This window comes from Adelges cooleyi, unplaced genomic scaffold, assembly GCF_023614345.1.
Source record: "Adelges cooleyi isolate 19-005CV unplaced genomic scaffold, UGA_ACOO_1.1 ACOO_flye_CR_arks_rails_tigmint_CR_PRNA_2, whole genome shotgun sequence".
Classification (NCBI taxonomy): Eukaryota; Metazoa; Arthropoda; class Insecta; order Hemiptera; family Adelgidae; genus Adelges; species Adelges cooleyi.
This window is the reverse complement of record NW_026095860.1, coordinates 10,059,097-10,075,830: the sequence shown is the minus strand read 5'-3', so window position 1 is coordinate 10,075,830 and position 16,734 is coordinate 10,059,097. Positions and strand designations below refer to the sequence as shown.

At 36.2% G+C, this 16,734-nt stretch overlaps 1 protein-coding gene across 6 annotated transcripts in view; it reads right to left on the bottom strand.

The window, feature by feature from the left end:
* Window positions 1–16,734, bottom strand: part of LOC126833484 (uncharacterized) — a 36,481-nt gene that overhangs the window by 12,798 nt on the left and 6,949 nt on the right. For 2 of the 6 annotated variants that reach the window (XM_050564857.1, XM_050564859.1), the window contains exon 1: window positions 8,809–9,324. The exons of 1 other annotated variant lie outside the window; for it this stretch is intronic. The gene's annotated coding sequence lies outside the window, so the exon portion shown is untranslated. Of the gene's footprint in view, window positions 1–722; window positions 878–2,305; window positions 2,456–8,808; window positions 9,325–16,734 lie in introns of those variants that run through there. 3 more of the 6 variants (XM_050564855.1, XM_050564858.1, XM_050564856.1) reach the window with 3 other exon arrangements.

The window sequence follows — 16,734 nt, the reverse complement described above, 5'->3', positions numbered from 1 at the left end:
CACCGAGTGTCCGGAACGCAGTAGTTACACACATACACAACAATCGACGACGATGATGATAATATAATAATAATAATGTATCAACGTTGGCATTCTCTCGTCCAAAAAAAAAAAAAATCAAATCTACTTTTTTTACTCGCACGCCCCCCATATTTTTATGCCTGTACCTGTAGCCGTTGCTGCTGTTGTTGTTATAGGTACACACGACGGTACCTTCCCTTCATCGCATACAGCACTCTCTCCCTCTCACTACGGTTTTTACCTCCACCCCGGCGGCGCACAATGCACACACTATTCGAATAAAGCGTGTGCTTCGTGACTATAGAAAACGCGATAACGCCATTGTGTATGCGCGGCCGACTGTTCTCCCACAACCTTCGGGGATCAAGATACGCACACGATATTATTATTATTATCATTATCATCATCAATCCATCCAAGTTCTCGCCGCACCAGAGATCGACGACGACGGCCTTGGCCAGTTGTTTTTTACCGGTGTCGTCCTTCACCGACGCCCCTCTCGCGCACATAATAATGTATCATTCTGTATCATGTACCTATCTACCTCTTAAGTTATTATAGGCGACATGGCGGCCGTACGAAAAAAAAGTTACCTGGAAAATTAATTTACATAATATAATATTACACTAACCACCGACCAACCGCCTACAACGGCTCGAGGCCAACGCTACAATAATACAATAATATTATGTTATACCTACTCGGGCAAATTCGACTTAAGACGTTATTATACCGCGAGACACGATGGGCGGTCGCACCGCAAGTACACAGCTTTCACGTTTGGTGTACACGGTGGTGGTAATCACGATATGCACGTTCTTGCCGAACAATTACAATAACAGTTGAGTGATAGCCACTGAAAAGTGAAATTTCGCATTAGTTTATCAAAAACAGAAATCATCGGTAGGTATTCTAGACGTCTCCCGATTATTATCATCCGCCTTCGTATTGCTATGTTACATACAGCAGCGCATTCAAACTAACTCAAGATTACCTATCTTTGCCACGACTAACATTAAAATCGTTTCCAATTATTACCATTTTATTATCAGCACCACAAATGTAAGGCTGTTTGAACCAACACTTTTAACGCCAAAGTATTCAAAGAACAAAATATAATAGACTGGCTCGAGGTTAAGGCTTAAACACGGTAAACTGAGAACTTTAAAATAATTTGCCTAATAAAAAATGCCGGTTTAGCAGCGTTACATTAACAAAAAACCATTATGTTAATAATACATTTTATGGGAAAAAACACATTAATAGGTAAAATCAAAATGGCGCGACTCGCTTAAAAAGAAATAGGTAGGTTTTCAATAAAAAACAGCAATAAAAACTCTTAGAGAATGAACCGGGTTCGTTATAGCGCATCATTTGTGACCTGATGATGATAATGGTCTTCTATATTTTAGATGTTCAAAAACTACCATTACAAGGTGTCTCTAAATTTAAATATGAAAATTAAAATCAACCACAACCGTGAACACTCGAGATATAAGATTATTATTGTAACAATATTGACATTTTCGTCACCGGTAGGAGCAAGGTCAAACATAATTCGGTAATCATTGATTTACATTATATTTCTTTATCGATCGTCGTAGAAAAATAAACATTTCTGCCTGTTTGTCTATTCATATATGGATTAATAAAAAAATAAACCCATACAAAGAGGATGGCGACCGTCGCACACAACTAGAAGAAACGACTAAAAATATAATAGTATAATACACGAAATAATAATATTATACATTCTAAGCAATTTTGAATTAAATAAAATGCTAGATTCTGATAGTACCAAAGGGATTATTATTCCACCAGTCACGTACAACTGCGGTAGATGTTTGCAGTAAAGGTATGGCAGGCAGGAGGAGGGTGGGTAAAGCCGGGATGAGAAAACCAATTGTGAATTTCGGTCTCTGTCGCGCGCTGGCCGTGGGGACTAACCGTGTGTATGTATTATAGTAACAATATTATTATGAATACAGTTAAAAATCGAATTCGCCGAATTTCGGGGCAATTGACTTGCCACAATAACTAGCCCGGTGACAAAAAGCCAATTCGTTCTACGGCAAGCGTACATGAATGTGTGATCTGATCGAAAAATGCCGAGTTCCGATTTCCGGGCCAATGACCGGAACTGCAATTCGATTAGATTACCAGTCGTTTCATTATTGGCCTTTTGTATAATAATACACGTTGTCTGCCTTCTCATTGTGATCATTATATAGTTGGTTAAAATTGATTTCAAATAGAAAATATTGCATCGACAAATGATACCCACCTACAATATTATTAATTCTACAACGCCTTTTGTTCGATTCCTCCGAATAGCACGCACAATGGGGTTGTAAAAATATAAATGTATAATACACAACAATAAGTGAAACATTACAAAAACGGCGGTAAACAACGAAATTGGATCCGTGGCTTTCTGAAATAAAAAAAGGTAAATATAATTTTCAATATGCTAGTAAAAAAAATGCATTGAAAATATCAAATCGGCACCACACTATTCAATTTAAGTATTTTATTAATTTAATAATAATTATTTTCCTTCGACCACTAGTTCAAAGTATACAAATAAATATATGTATAAAGACTACAAAACAAGTTATAATAAATATATTTACAAATAAAATGTTTTCAGTCAAATGTAATTGAATCCTTATAAAATTCCAAAAACCTTATAAATCGAATATTTTGGGTTTTTTTTTTAGAAATTTAAATTAATACAGGGGCAGCCAAAGTCCATTAAATACCAATGGCGTTTCAAATGTTTCAAATAACATGCCATGTAATTAGATATTATATAGGTGTGTAAGAATTAGATGGACAGCATAAATAATGCCAGCCTGTTTGGCTAGCATTATTTAAAGAATACAGTCGGACATTCAAAACGCTCCACAAAAATGAGTTTACTGACCCAAATACAATCTAATTATATACAAACGCCGGTTGTCTAGGGATTCAAAGTTGACACTTAGTCGATTCGGTTATGATACAGACATGTTTATTAAAACCAAAATCCAAACATTAACAACAATATGTATCGTACCTACCAATGTTATTTACATTTTGTAGCCCATTGAAATAGTATTGAAATATCAAGTATTCATATGTACATAATATACAAGATAATCGGTAATATATTAAAAATTAATTCGTTTTACATTTCAAGACCATTGTAAACAACCACCCAGCATAGCACGGCGCCGGTGTTCTACAACCATTCAGGTTTGCCAACGCAAAGGACGAAACCCCCTAAATTACTCTTTCAGCCTTAGGTCTTAGTAAATAACTAATTATTACCATTGGTCTGACGCCGTTGGTACTTTTGATTTTATTGCAAACTGTATAATATGATAAATGACCATAATAATATTATGGTCGTTTATCATAGATTTTTTGTACCTGACAGTAATTTGTTATTATTGTTACATTCAGATAACGTGTATCGAGTGCACAATGTAAATTAGACTTATTTATTAGACTCGAGGCGGCAAAAATGTGTTTCGTATTAGCCAAAAAAATAATATCGTGGGATTGTGGAATCGGTCTCGAATAAGTGGTTTACGGACAAGTCCCAAAATAGGCCTCCTCATAATATCCTCGCACGCAACACCGAACAAAACGTGTAGGTAGGTGAAAAGGTTAGTATTATATAGTGGGCGGTCGTTGCAGAATGGATAAGCCTGTTTTTTTTTGTATTCGTTTTACGAGAAATCGGTTCAAGAAACTAAAAACGATCCCACAATTCGGTATTAGATCTTCCTGTGTACAGGGGCATCTGCAAAACCTCCGCTCGTCAGCTGTACACCCCTGTCGGGGTTATATACATGTATGGGTCGTCGTCGGTCTGTGCCTCTAGGGTTCATCCACCCTCTATGCACATATCGTTACACCACCACCCTGAACAGAATAAAATAATATACCGTCCGTGCACGTGGGACTACCACATGGCACGTATCGTTGACGGGGTGGAATAAAGAAAAGACCAAAATGGGCGCTGTGTTTCGCCGAATGAGAAAAATCCAGCATGTCTTAATGTCAAGGACTGATAACGACCACAAACACCACCGTGTGTGTTGGGCACGTGGAAACGATTACTACCATCGTGTATCGTTTTATTAATACTCGTGTCGGCCGTTTTTTTTTTAATTTGCGGACGCGGTAATTTTTGTTGGCGTTTTTTGTTTATTGTCATGGTGGTGGTGCCGGCCTTCGCGGAGGACGTGTCGGCATAGAAAGCAAAGACCACAGAGAGGAGTGAAGGAAAAAACCGCGAAAGCGAATGAAACGTCTCGTGAAAGCGAAAACAACGGCCGAGTTGGTTCGTCAAACAATTTCACAACGGTGACGACGACGAGGAGGAGGAGGAGATTGTGCAACGGAGAACACGGCCGACAAATCAAACTGGGTAAAAAAAATTAATTGAAACATTTTGTTTTGTTTTTTAGTAACCCCTGAATTTCAAAAAAAAAAAAAATTAAGGGCCAACGCTACACTTTTCAAACGTACACAACAATCGGTTTTTATCACATTAAGTTAAAAATATATAATAAATGTATACAACATTATAATATAGTTGATGACACGACACCGGTTGTCACTGTTTACATTTTGCGCAACGCTAATAATTGTTTTTTTTTTTTTGCCGCTAAAACTGTTTTTTTATTTTGTCATTTATAGTCATTGACCTCAATACACTCACTGCACGGTATCTCGTACCGAGTACAAACGTTATAGTGCGGTGTAGTCTTATATTATTGTATATGAGTGTACTGCATTAAAAAATCGATATACACGCGACGGAAACGACCGATGAGTTGAACGCCAAGGGCAATTATTCGGCAAGTGCCACAAACGGCAGCTTTAAGAGGCAGTGACGTTGACCTACTTAGGAACGGGCTCGATCCCCGGGAACAGAAAGAGAGAGTACGCCCGGATTGCCAGTAGAAATCGCCGTGTGCCGTACACTATCGCGGATCATACACAAGATATAAGTACACAACAAATCATAATCGTAAAAAGGGTTTACACACGTTGGGCGTTCAAATACATACAACAATCGAGTCAGTATAAATACAATACAGGACACTCGAGTTGGGTTGAAACAAGGACTAGATTTTTTAAAAGGGTTTATCTGATTAAGAACACCACTATAGTGTAGTGGAGAATAAACATGTTCGGTCCAATCCGGGCAGCACACATGTCGACAAGAAATGCATTTTGTTTATTCGTAGAAACGAGCAGCCAGATGGCTTGACAGAAAAAAAAGGGGATTCCGTTTGCCTTGGGGTATATTACCACCAATGCTCCGTCGTTGCCACCTTAGCGCTACCACCGTGGTCCCACTGTTTCTTTTTCCTTCTCCGGTTGGGGTTTGTTTTACAGAGCACGTAACTCTCTACTAATGGTTTTCCTTACTTCCTCCCATTGTCAAAAAAAAAAAAATATATTATGAAGGGGACGAACGAGCACCGCGCATATAAAGTATGTACAATTAGTGGAACGCGGGTAGGTGCGAGAGAGAACACCAAACTATAATAATTACGGTTAAATTTTAGATACATTTCAATAGATAGATACGGGGACGAATTATTGATCCAAAACGGTAACAACCAGCGGATTTATCGTTTTGGTCGCACGCCAGTAAACCCTATGACCTACTGGCTTCGACATACTCTGTTATTGTCATAAGATTTGACTGAAAGACTGTACACCTCTTTAGATACCGCGAGACAGTGGTAGGGGTTTCCGCCGCCGCCGCGATGTAGCACATTCTTCATTGAAATATTTAGTGGACAAAAAACACACACATACCTACCGAAGTGATTCCTAAAACGGGTTTTGCTTTTAGTGCAGTAGTTATATTATAGCCGTCTAAAAACGATTTTTGTTTTATACATAAAAATCGACTTATCAATATATAGCGCGAAGACATCAACCCGAGGCGCCACGCCGTTTGTTTACATTTATTTTGTCCACTACCTCCACCACAACAACATAAGATATCGCATTACGCAAGCTCAGAAATATGTATGACGACATTAAGTCGACTAGCACATCCCAAAACATATATATATATATATGTACATACATGTATATATATATATATACATTATAAAATATATATCTATAATACACATGCGGGTGTAGTTGACCTACATTGTAGAGGGGGACTTATATAGACCGGCGATTATTAGAAAAAGCTTTTGGATAAATTAAATTCCAAAAACAGCGTTTATTATTTATGTAGGCATTTTAATAATTCTAAATCGGCGTTAAAGTGTTTTATTAAGTGAAACACATTGTAACGCGCCTTATGGATTTGCTGGTCTTAAAAATGTTTAAAAAGAAAACCTAAGATGGTTTAAAGCTATTTGAGTACGCCGAATCGGTGTCAAGGCATGGACACACGTGTGCTATAAATGACGGGGGAGTAAAAATGGAGAAGATGATAATATTGTAGATACAAAAGGCGACAGTCATCACGGGCCAAGGCGCTGGCAGCAACTGGAGCTATTTTATTGTGTGTGTCTATACTAATTGTGATTATTGTTATTTTTCAACACACTAACGAGCGGGGAAAAATTTTTTTTACACATTTTTGGCAATTCAATACCAACGCATGGCGTGTGGTTGTTGAAACAAAACAGTTTTTATATAGATTTCTTAAATACCTTAAAATTTTAGTCAAACTCACAAAATATTCAACAGAATGAAAAAAAACGTTAAACGTTTCAATGCCAAGCAAACAAAAGCAAACGCCGTGTAATGTATATGTAAGACAACACTTTTAAAAGAAAAATAAGTTTGTACTGAATAATCCCCAACGATACACAATTACTGCCTTTAGCTGTTATATATACACTATTTTGGTTAATCATTTATTATATAGGAATATGATTCATCGTCGATAAAAAAGAACGGGTTTCTAATTTTAGTTTCGATTTGTACAACCGAATTTCGTGGCTAGGAGTGTTACGAATTTCAAGTGTTTGGTTAAAACGTGTATATTAACCCAGAATTAAGGCTCACGTGTGTTTTAATAGTTAATTAACAACACACTTAACAAAATGGTGGAGAAACACAGGTGTGTTGTTTAACGTTGGCAAACACAAATCGTAGATAATCGAATAGAACAAATATCACACTGCTGTCTTGGCGTCGAACATAAGTTAATACTGCCCGGTTAAAAACCATTCCCAAAAACGAACGGTAGGTTGGTTTTCTTCAATGTTACACGAGGTAAAGATGTACCAGAAAGGATGAAGAATCACCTTTTTTTCCCTTTCAGGAAATGTCATTAGTAACTTATCCTCCGCCCACCAAACGTCCGACGTTATTCAACCGTTCTCTTTTAACACACCTAACCGCACATGGTTACTTGTTATATGCACCGGATCCGGTTAGCTATTCAACCGACTTTATCCCATCTAATATCATAGTAGACAATAGAGCTTAACGTTGTGGTTTTTTTTACAGCGTCGAGGGACATGTCTAGTTATGATCAATAACGTCTTAACAGCGTTTTGTGATGTCATAAAGAATCGTCCAATAAAAATCCAATGACACGGCATTTTCTTGTCAAACCCGGAACGCGCGCGCTAATGAAACGATTATCAAAAAAATTGTACGATAATGCGCGAACGGAAGAGCTTAAGGAAAATATTGTTGTGTAACGTTACACAACGAAAATACACAATATAATAATAAAGCTGCCTAGATTTGGATTGAACGCAAAAATGCACACTGACCGGTTTTCTCGGAAAAATGATAATTAACGAGCCTGAACGCACACGGTTTTTATGTTTTATTTTTCTTAATTGGACGATGCCCAAGTGGTCACAGGCCGTGCTGCTTCCGCAACAAATAGAACACAAGACACCGACCGAAAATAGCTACTGTTCACCCACGACCCGAGGAGGTAGTCCAAACGCGAGTATAGGGAAATTTCTCAACGATATTTGTTGTTATTATTTATGTCTGTGCGCAGCCGGTCAACAAAACTACTAATATGTTAAATAAGGGAATGGACAATTTAGGCATCTGGTTTCAAAACCAGCCCTAAGACATTTTGACAACGCGTTTATTTTTTAAGTGACCACAATGTATTACATGTTATGTAAAACTGTTGTTGAATAAAGAATATAACTAATTCAAACTGTGTTAGTTTGGAAAACTTGGTAGGTTTTATCTTAAAGAAATTATTTGTTGTTTTGAGATAATTTTCAAAAATTGAATAGCTGATTTTGTGCCTCATTTAAAATATAGCCGGAACAAGCCAACTATAAACAGTTAGGCCAACTAAAAACAACGGCTGTACGTTTATTGTGTCATCAAACATAAAACTGTCTGGAGAGAACTGGGAATCGTCTGGGCTAAGGAAATAGGAAGTAACAACCAGTGTCGTCCCTCGATTCGATCGGCCAACGGCGGGGGGTGCAGGCCGACGGTTCCGGCGAAGGGAGCCTTTCCGAAAAGCGTGGGTGTTGCCTTGACTACTTACCTTCTTGTGCGGTTTGCAATGGTATGCGGCGGCGGCGGCGGTACAGGAGCGCGGCCGCGTTTAGGGTGGTGAACATACCAAGACCGTCAAATGTGGTTATCTCGAAAATATTAACAACAACAACGTCAACAAGAAAATCTAGGACACGACACGGGGTGTATTGATCGGTAATATCCGCATGGACTCAAGTGGTCTATTGGGGGGAGGGGTCGCACTCGGTAAATTTAGTTAACCCTATTTTTTTCTTCAAAAAAAATAATTGACAAACTCACCAAAAACACAAGGATCCTTCTGCTTTTGGGCCTATTCCTCCGATGCACGCGATTCGTTAACAGTTTTTTCTTTACAGTTTACACACACCCGAGCACTACTAGGTCGATTCGAAATGTCCGGCGGCGGCTACCAGTTGTTATTATTTATTTACACGGCTACCGCACGCGCGTTACATGTAATTATTATTATTATTATTACACCCGTATATGATGATGATGCTATTATTATTATTATTTATGGTATAACATCATAGCTAGGTAGTAACGGACGACCGCGTGCGATAAAGGCCGATTACGAATTATAAAAATATCGCGTCCTGCGACAAAGTAACGAATTTTTTTTTTTTATCGTCAACCGCGAAACGTGCGACGATAATATAAATATATATATATGTATTTTCACGAGTCACAACAACAACAAAACAGCGGCAAGAGGTAAAAGTGAATGAACGCGTATAGTAAACACAAGACAACCAACGTACACTGCGAAGCGACGACTGGTGGACGCCGGACGGGGCTCCGGCTCCCTCGTGAGCGCGCACACGCACAGGCGCCGGCGGTCAGAGGTTTTTCCCGTGCAGTGTTGCCGGTTCGGGCGCGCCGAAAAACATTGAAAACGTGGCAACACCGCCAGAACTAATTGACTCGCGCACGTTATTTTTTTTGTCGCTCCCTTCTCTCTCTCTCTCACTCTCGACACGACCGAAAGAAAATAATAATAATAATAATACATTACAATATATTATAGTTATAGGTATAATATGTTGTATATATAAATCTTTTGTTTAGCTACCGCGACGGGCAACTCGTATGATAATACCAAGATTATTATTTTATACGTAGTACTATTGATATTGTTATTATTTTTAATATTATATATATAGAGACTCGAGTTGTGGAGAAGAGACTAAAAATAATAACAGAACAAAAAAACCGTATGTACCGCTTTTGTATAGTACCAATGAGTTATACCGACGCTACATACATAATATTATATTCCATATAATATATTATTATCATCATACCAATGTGTGTATCGAATGGAAACACTGCGATATTATTTCCAACGCAATAGAATATTATATTAACGCACCTATTGCTACCTATCGCGTAGTCGCCGCGGTCGAGATTAAGCTGGCGCTTGTGTCTCTGGACAATGTGATTTTCGACGAAAATCGGTAAGTAAGTAAACGAGTCGCGGGTTGGTCAAAAATCCGGGCGGGACGACGACCGCTGGCCCGGAGAACTGTGTGAATTTTCGGAGGGCAACAACTGTGCACCGCCGGTAGAACGGGCCCGCGATAAAACCCGATGACCCGGTTTCGGCCGACCCGCGGTAACCCGATACACGTCATATTACATTATGGTTTACTGTGCCGGGCTCCGCACGCGCTTACTGCGACAACGTTCAACGGGTTATTATATGATTCAGTAGGAACTACGCGTATGAGAGCACATTACACCCAGTCGGCGGGAGACCCTTCGCCGATTCCCATAAAGGGACAATCAACGGTTTCCACTGGGTTTTTTCTCCCCAACTGTCACAGAACAGAATTATTAATGAGATAACAGCTTTTCTTTCAAAAAAATTTTATCTAAAATTTTACCTCGAAAACCGAAGTGTAAACAGTTTTTTTTACCCTTAGCGCAAGCTTATGACGTGTCAAGTGTACCGATATCGATAATACTACTGAAGAAGAAGATAATACATAATTATTTCCCACTCGACAGTAGTCTGGTGGTGTTGAGCAACCGTATATAATATTATTTTTTCTTAGTTGGTTTATATTATGTTTATTGGAACGTTTCCACTTGTTATGACACCTATAACAAACCAATAAACCATAAAGTAAAAACACTAGAACACCATTATATTATAATACCTAATATGTGTAGAGTGTTAATTCAGCTAACGCGATCAGCAATACACACACACAGTGTTTTTTTTATTTGACCTAAAAATGTTAACAAAACGCGCGGTGATGTTATTTCATTGAAACGTAATACATAAAATATGTGTGTTGTTTTTGTCAGCAATTCCGGTAACTGTCATTATACCGTAATCGTTGTAAAACTAAGCCTTCGCTGAAACAAAAATGAAATATCCCAAGACCTAGTTTACATTAAAAAGTCAACAATTATTTGCTTTTCTTCTTTCCTTCAGCGTTTAATACATATCTTGAAATTGTGTGTACACGTTTTAGCTCCAAAAAAAAAAAACACTACAAAAGCCATGCATTTTAGTATTGCTTGTATTTTAGGGAAATTCTCATCTTAAAACTCATAACATATTTTCATGCGGGAAATTTAATCTAAGATATATATTTATTTTTTAAAAGAAGAAAGACGTTTATACACACTTCCGAGAACCCCGAGAGAGCTTTTCGAGTATTTCCCAAAGTTAAGTCTCTTCCAACAGAGAAACGTTTAGAAAATATGTAAGCCATCAAACCTACATTGCAATAGAACTTTGTGGTTATGAAACTGCACAAGTATAAGTGCAACCCAACGGCATAGAGTGGATTTAAAGTGTATAATAAAAAAGTTTTTTAGCCGAGTCTGCAACCACGAAAGAGCATTTTCATGTCTCGTTGAAGTACCGAATACATTTAGATTAGCTGTGGAATTATAATTTAAAAAAAAAATTATAACATGGAGCTTTCATACAGCATAAGGCAAGGAGATTAAAAAATTATGTACAATCAAGTTTCTGGCTAAAACTGTAGTGTTTATTATTTGGCCAAAAGTAACTGAACATAGAGAATTAAACAATTTTGAATTTATTATTTAGTTCTAATTTGAATGTTGAACGTACAACATATCTCTTATCTCATATCAGATAACAGCGTAACAGATTAACATTCGAAATGGATCCAAAATGGTCTTTCCGATAATTGTCTTTCGTCGTCGCTTCGTAGTTTTTGGTACCTTGCGGCGCGTAACAGCGTAACGCTTTTTTGGTAACACTTTTTTTCGGTTATGTACCGGCTAATTCTCACCCCTATTTCCCACCCCTATCTCCCGTCCCCAACCTCATCTCCGTGTGGTAACGCTTTTTTCGTTACGCTCTTTTGGTAACGCTTTTTTCGGATATTTGCCAGGGTTATGTGCCAGAGCTAAGACATGAAAATGTCAAAAAACTGGGATAAATAGCGAATGCAAAAATTATACGGCACCTATTGCAACACGTGAATTAAAAAATTAAAAATTCTGTTATTATCGATTATTGAAATTTCCAAGATAGATATTGGTCAGCGGTAATAATATTAGATATGCAGCAGTGACCTCTGCAGGTTTGGACTCGAGTTCGAAACTCGATGAAATGATCATTTTTATTACAAAAATCAATAAAACGAGTCTAGAACGAACAATGCCCTTCGTTGGCAGCCAATGATAATGTATTTGTCCGCATTTATTCAAATTCAAAGCGGTGTTTTGTCTTTCAAAAAAAAAAAACATTACCAATTTAAAAATCAAACCCAATACATGAAAATTTATTCAAATTCCACTTGGGTATACCAAGTTTTTATTATTACTATTATTATTTATGTGTTCCAATTCGATAAACACCTCAAGCCACGTGTGCAATATTATAATGTATACACTAATGTAATTTTTGTCTTCTACCGTTCTAAGTAGTCATTTTATTTTTATTAGATAGAAATAAACAAGCCGTCAAACTCATGTATAGACATCCGATCAGATAACTCCATTAACGACATAATTTTTGGGAAATCAGGTTGTCAAACATTTGATGGAAACATTATTTACAATCTTTATTATACTATACTATACTCGGCATGAATGTTTTTATTATCAAATTTTGCATTGGCTTGTAATGAAAAATACCAGTTTTGATAGAACAACTATTACTATTAGGTACATTAACATAATTACTTACTACATACTAATATCATTAACATACTTTATTGTTTTTACACAATTGATTTTCGGCAACGTGCTAAAATATTTTTTTAACATTAAAATAATGTTAACAAAATAGCGCCCAACACATTTGTTTTACAGTTTATTTAATTTGATCATACATAATCACCCTAAAGCACTTTTGTTGTTACATAATTATTATTTTAACTGGATTAAAAAATATATAATTAAAAAACTGTTAATTAACTCAAAGTGTTTTGCTTTGTTGTTTTTTTGGGAAGCTTCTATTAACGATAATATATAACAATTATTGATCCAGTTTGATGTTTAATATTAAATCGTTCTAAAATATGTTGGCTTACAAAGCATACCGCTATCGGGTATGGCATAAAACACACATAAATAAATATATTTTTAAAAATTGTCTTTAATATACAAAAATAAACGCAATAAGTAGGCTTAGTTTGTTTTTTTACGTATAATGTCTGTTTAAAAGATACTAATTTAAACACACGAAGGTCGCAAAACAATAAATTAAATTAAATTCAGTCAAGTGACAGCAAAATTTGTGCCGTACAAATTTTATAATTATCTGTAGACATGATGTCATCGGTGAAATTTAGAGTCAAAATAATGTTATTGTGTCATCCTTAATTCGATTTATTACTAGATAAAATTGATAAACATTTGTGAATATAAAACACAAGCAAATGACAATATTCTGAGTAGACACTATACAATTTGATAAACCAAATCTAATTATAGAAAACATTTCAGGCATAATCATATATAGTTATATAAGTGGAGATAATTCGAAATGTCAAAGATTTTGAATTTTAAAATTGTATAAAAAGCAAAAAAACAATATACTTGCAAAACAAAAAAAAAAGTCTAATAAGCAATTTTATAAAACCAAAGCAAAACGAAATAATTGCATCATTGTGTACAGAGCATACTTCATCGTCGTTTGTTCTAATTATTGTACAAGCAGTACAATGGAGGGACAATTATTGCTGAGTAATACTGTACATATAAATATAAATTGTCTTCTATACATGCAAAGTTTAATATAAACAAAATCACTGCCGCAAACACACAGTCGTTCGAACATGTTTATGTACTACAAAAATAATGTGAACTATGTTAAATTAAACAGTTCTCAGAAAAAAAAGTTTTGTTTAAATAAATTACCGACCTAACTAAAAATTACCGTCGACATAGTATCAAATTGATCCAAAATAGAAGAGGAATGTGGAAAACATGGTCGTGGGATGAGTGTATGCGGGCTTGAGATGTTAGGGTGGAAAAATACCAGAAAACAAAACTAGCATTTCCTCCCCTAAAGAAGGATTTTTAACATAAGTAACACGTTTTTAGTCAGGGGGGTCAATCTGTGAAAATCGATACAACCGCAAAAACGACACCGTGCTGACGTCATCGGTTAGTTTAAGGTCTAGTCGTGACGTTATTCTACGAGGAAGTGGTGGGGATAGGGTCGGGCGACCAAAGAAGAAATCGATAATTATTTTCACGCTTAAAAGTATAAAGCTTAAGTTGAAAATGGACCGGTTTTTACTCGAGTTATGTGGGAGCTCTAAGGGTTTTCGAGGATCTGGATCTTCTCAGGCGTTCTAACGTTTTCCATTACTAATTATATTATATTACACTTTCATGCGGTAACTACACGGTAAACGGTACGCGTTTCGACGTAACCTCAAGTGATAATTAAATAACCCGAATAACGCATTATCCACAAACATATATACAATATATACACACATAGGTTCTTAACATCGTCATCAAAGATCATAGAGTAACCGATGATGATGATGCGCCTAAATGTGGTTTCTGGTGTCATTAGAGAGTCGCTATTAAGAATAGACAATAGGACAGTTCACACTCATCAGTTGGCATTTGAACGTGTATATACGTAACACTCGAACCACACACGTTGCCCTGCGCTTTTTTGTAGGCACAGATGCACCGGTTAGTATAGTAGCATCGGTCTGTCTGGTAAAATTTTGCAAATTCTGTTCTGGGGACGCACTCAAAAGAGTTGACTGTGGCACAAGGTCGAAGGTGTATAATAAGTATTATTGGTAAACGTGCGCGTGTATATGTATGCGAGAACTTGCTGCGGGCGAGTCATAAACACCGCCATCGTGGACACAAAGATGGTACACACATATCCTTGACATTCCTGTGTACACACACAGTATATATAGATATACATATTGCTGTATATCTGTATGCACATATACAACCCGTGTATTTATTTATTGGCTTGTGTGTAGAAACTACTGCCGTCGCCGCGCCGTCGTCTTGTTGCCGATTGCCCCTTGTATGGTCGCTAGACATCATCGTGCTAACTCACCTGCAACGGCCATATAGTGGTGCACGAACGTGAATAATAATAAATTCTGGTCCGAAAAAGAGTTTTATGGCCTCTTCCATTGCAGCAATTCATTCATTCAAAACGTTCTCAACAAAAACATAAAAATAATATATAGCGCCGGAAATTTAGCGAGGCACGAAAAAAAGAGATTACAAATTTATATTTTAGTGAGATTTAGTGGCGCCGAACTCAAGTGGGTTGTGTGAAATAATATTGGGAAAACAATGTTGTTATTGGAAAAGTCTGGGGGGTAGGAGGTGATCGTACCCTTAGTGCACGCTGAACAGTATTGTGCATAGCATTTTCCAAGTACGCTGCACATAAAGGTAACATTCAGGCTTGGCTTCATTAAAAAAAAGTTGTACATACAAAACACTTTTTACCGCCACGTAAATGATGATTTATGATGCAACATTTTGTAACTTGTATTAGTATAATCAGAGGTAGGGCTATCAAAATCCGGAATTACTTCCAAACGATAGACGGTACTATATAAAAAAAAAATGTATATATATGTAACAGATTTTAGACAAAAATATATGACTGACCATTAGCAAAATAAATTATGTTAAACAAAGTATTAACATAACTCTTTATTACAATTATTATGTGACTAAAACGAAAAACACCTAGAAACGACAAAACGACTGGTAAAAAATGCACAATTAAATTTGTATTCAAACGTTGACAAAAACCGGTGAGTTTAAGTGTAGACTAGTTTTCAGTTAATTTGTAATTTTTTTTTCTTCAGAAATACAACACCAATAAAAATGTAATAAATTATTATATGTAACCCCATCCAGTCACGTTATTCTTAAAACACAAGCTTATTAAAAAAGTGTTTAGGCCTGTTACGTTGTACTTTAAATTGTTTTAATTATCTACTAGAGATGTGATCGTTACTGATGTAACCATGAGAAGCCAAACAAGTCATTTTTTAGCTTCGATGCTAATTTTAAAATGTGTAAAAGATCTGAAAAAAATACTTAAAGGGTAGATTTGTAGTAAAAAAAGGGTAAATCACAATCTAGTCGTATTCAATTTCCAGGATACAATCTAGTCAACAGATACCTGAAAACATTTTCACTACAGTAGTCTCTCGGTTAGGTAATCCGGCTATATGATAATGCGACACGTTCAGTAATCAAATATTTTTTTTTTAAATTTGTATTCAGTTTGAGTTAGCCGACAATAGCGATAAAATTGTCATTTCTAGCAAAAAACAAAAATTATTATGTTTCTACCCATCTCCCAAACTATTTTTTTTTTATAGCAACTTTTGAAACTTAAATGGTAACGTATATACTTTTTAAATTAAGAATATTTCACTAAACATTTTGACTGGTTGATAACCAGATTTGGATAATAATTATTTTAAAAGTTATAAGAGTTAAAAAGTTAGGACGAGAGGGGAAGATAAAAATAATACTACAATGCACCCTTTCTCCTACCCTAAACTTGAAACTTCAATAACTTCAAAATTAGTTACCCAAAACTGGTTATCGACCAGTCAACATTTTTAGTAGAATATTCTTAATTTAAAAAGTTTAAAAAATATATACGTTACGGTTTAAGTTTCAAAAGTTGTAGGAACATAATAATTTGTGGAAAATTGAGATCACATCATATAAAAACACTATTAAAAT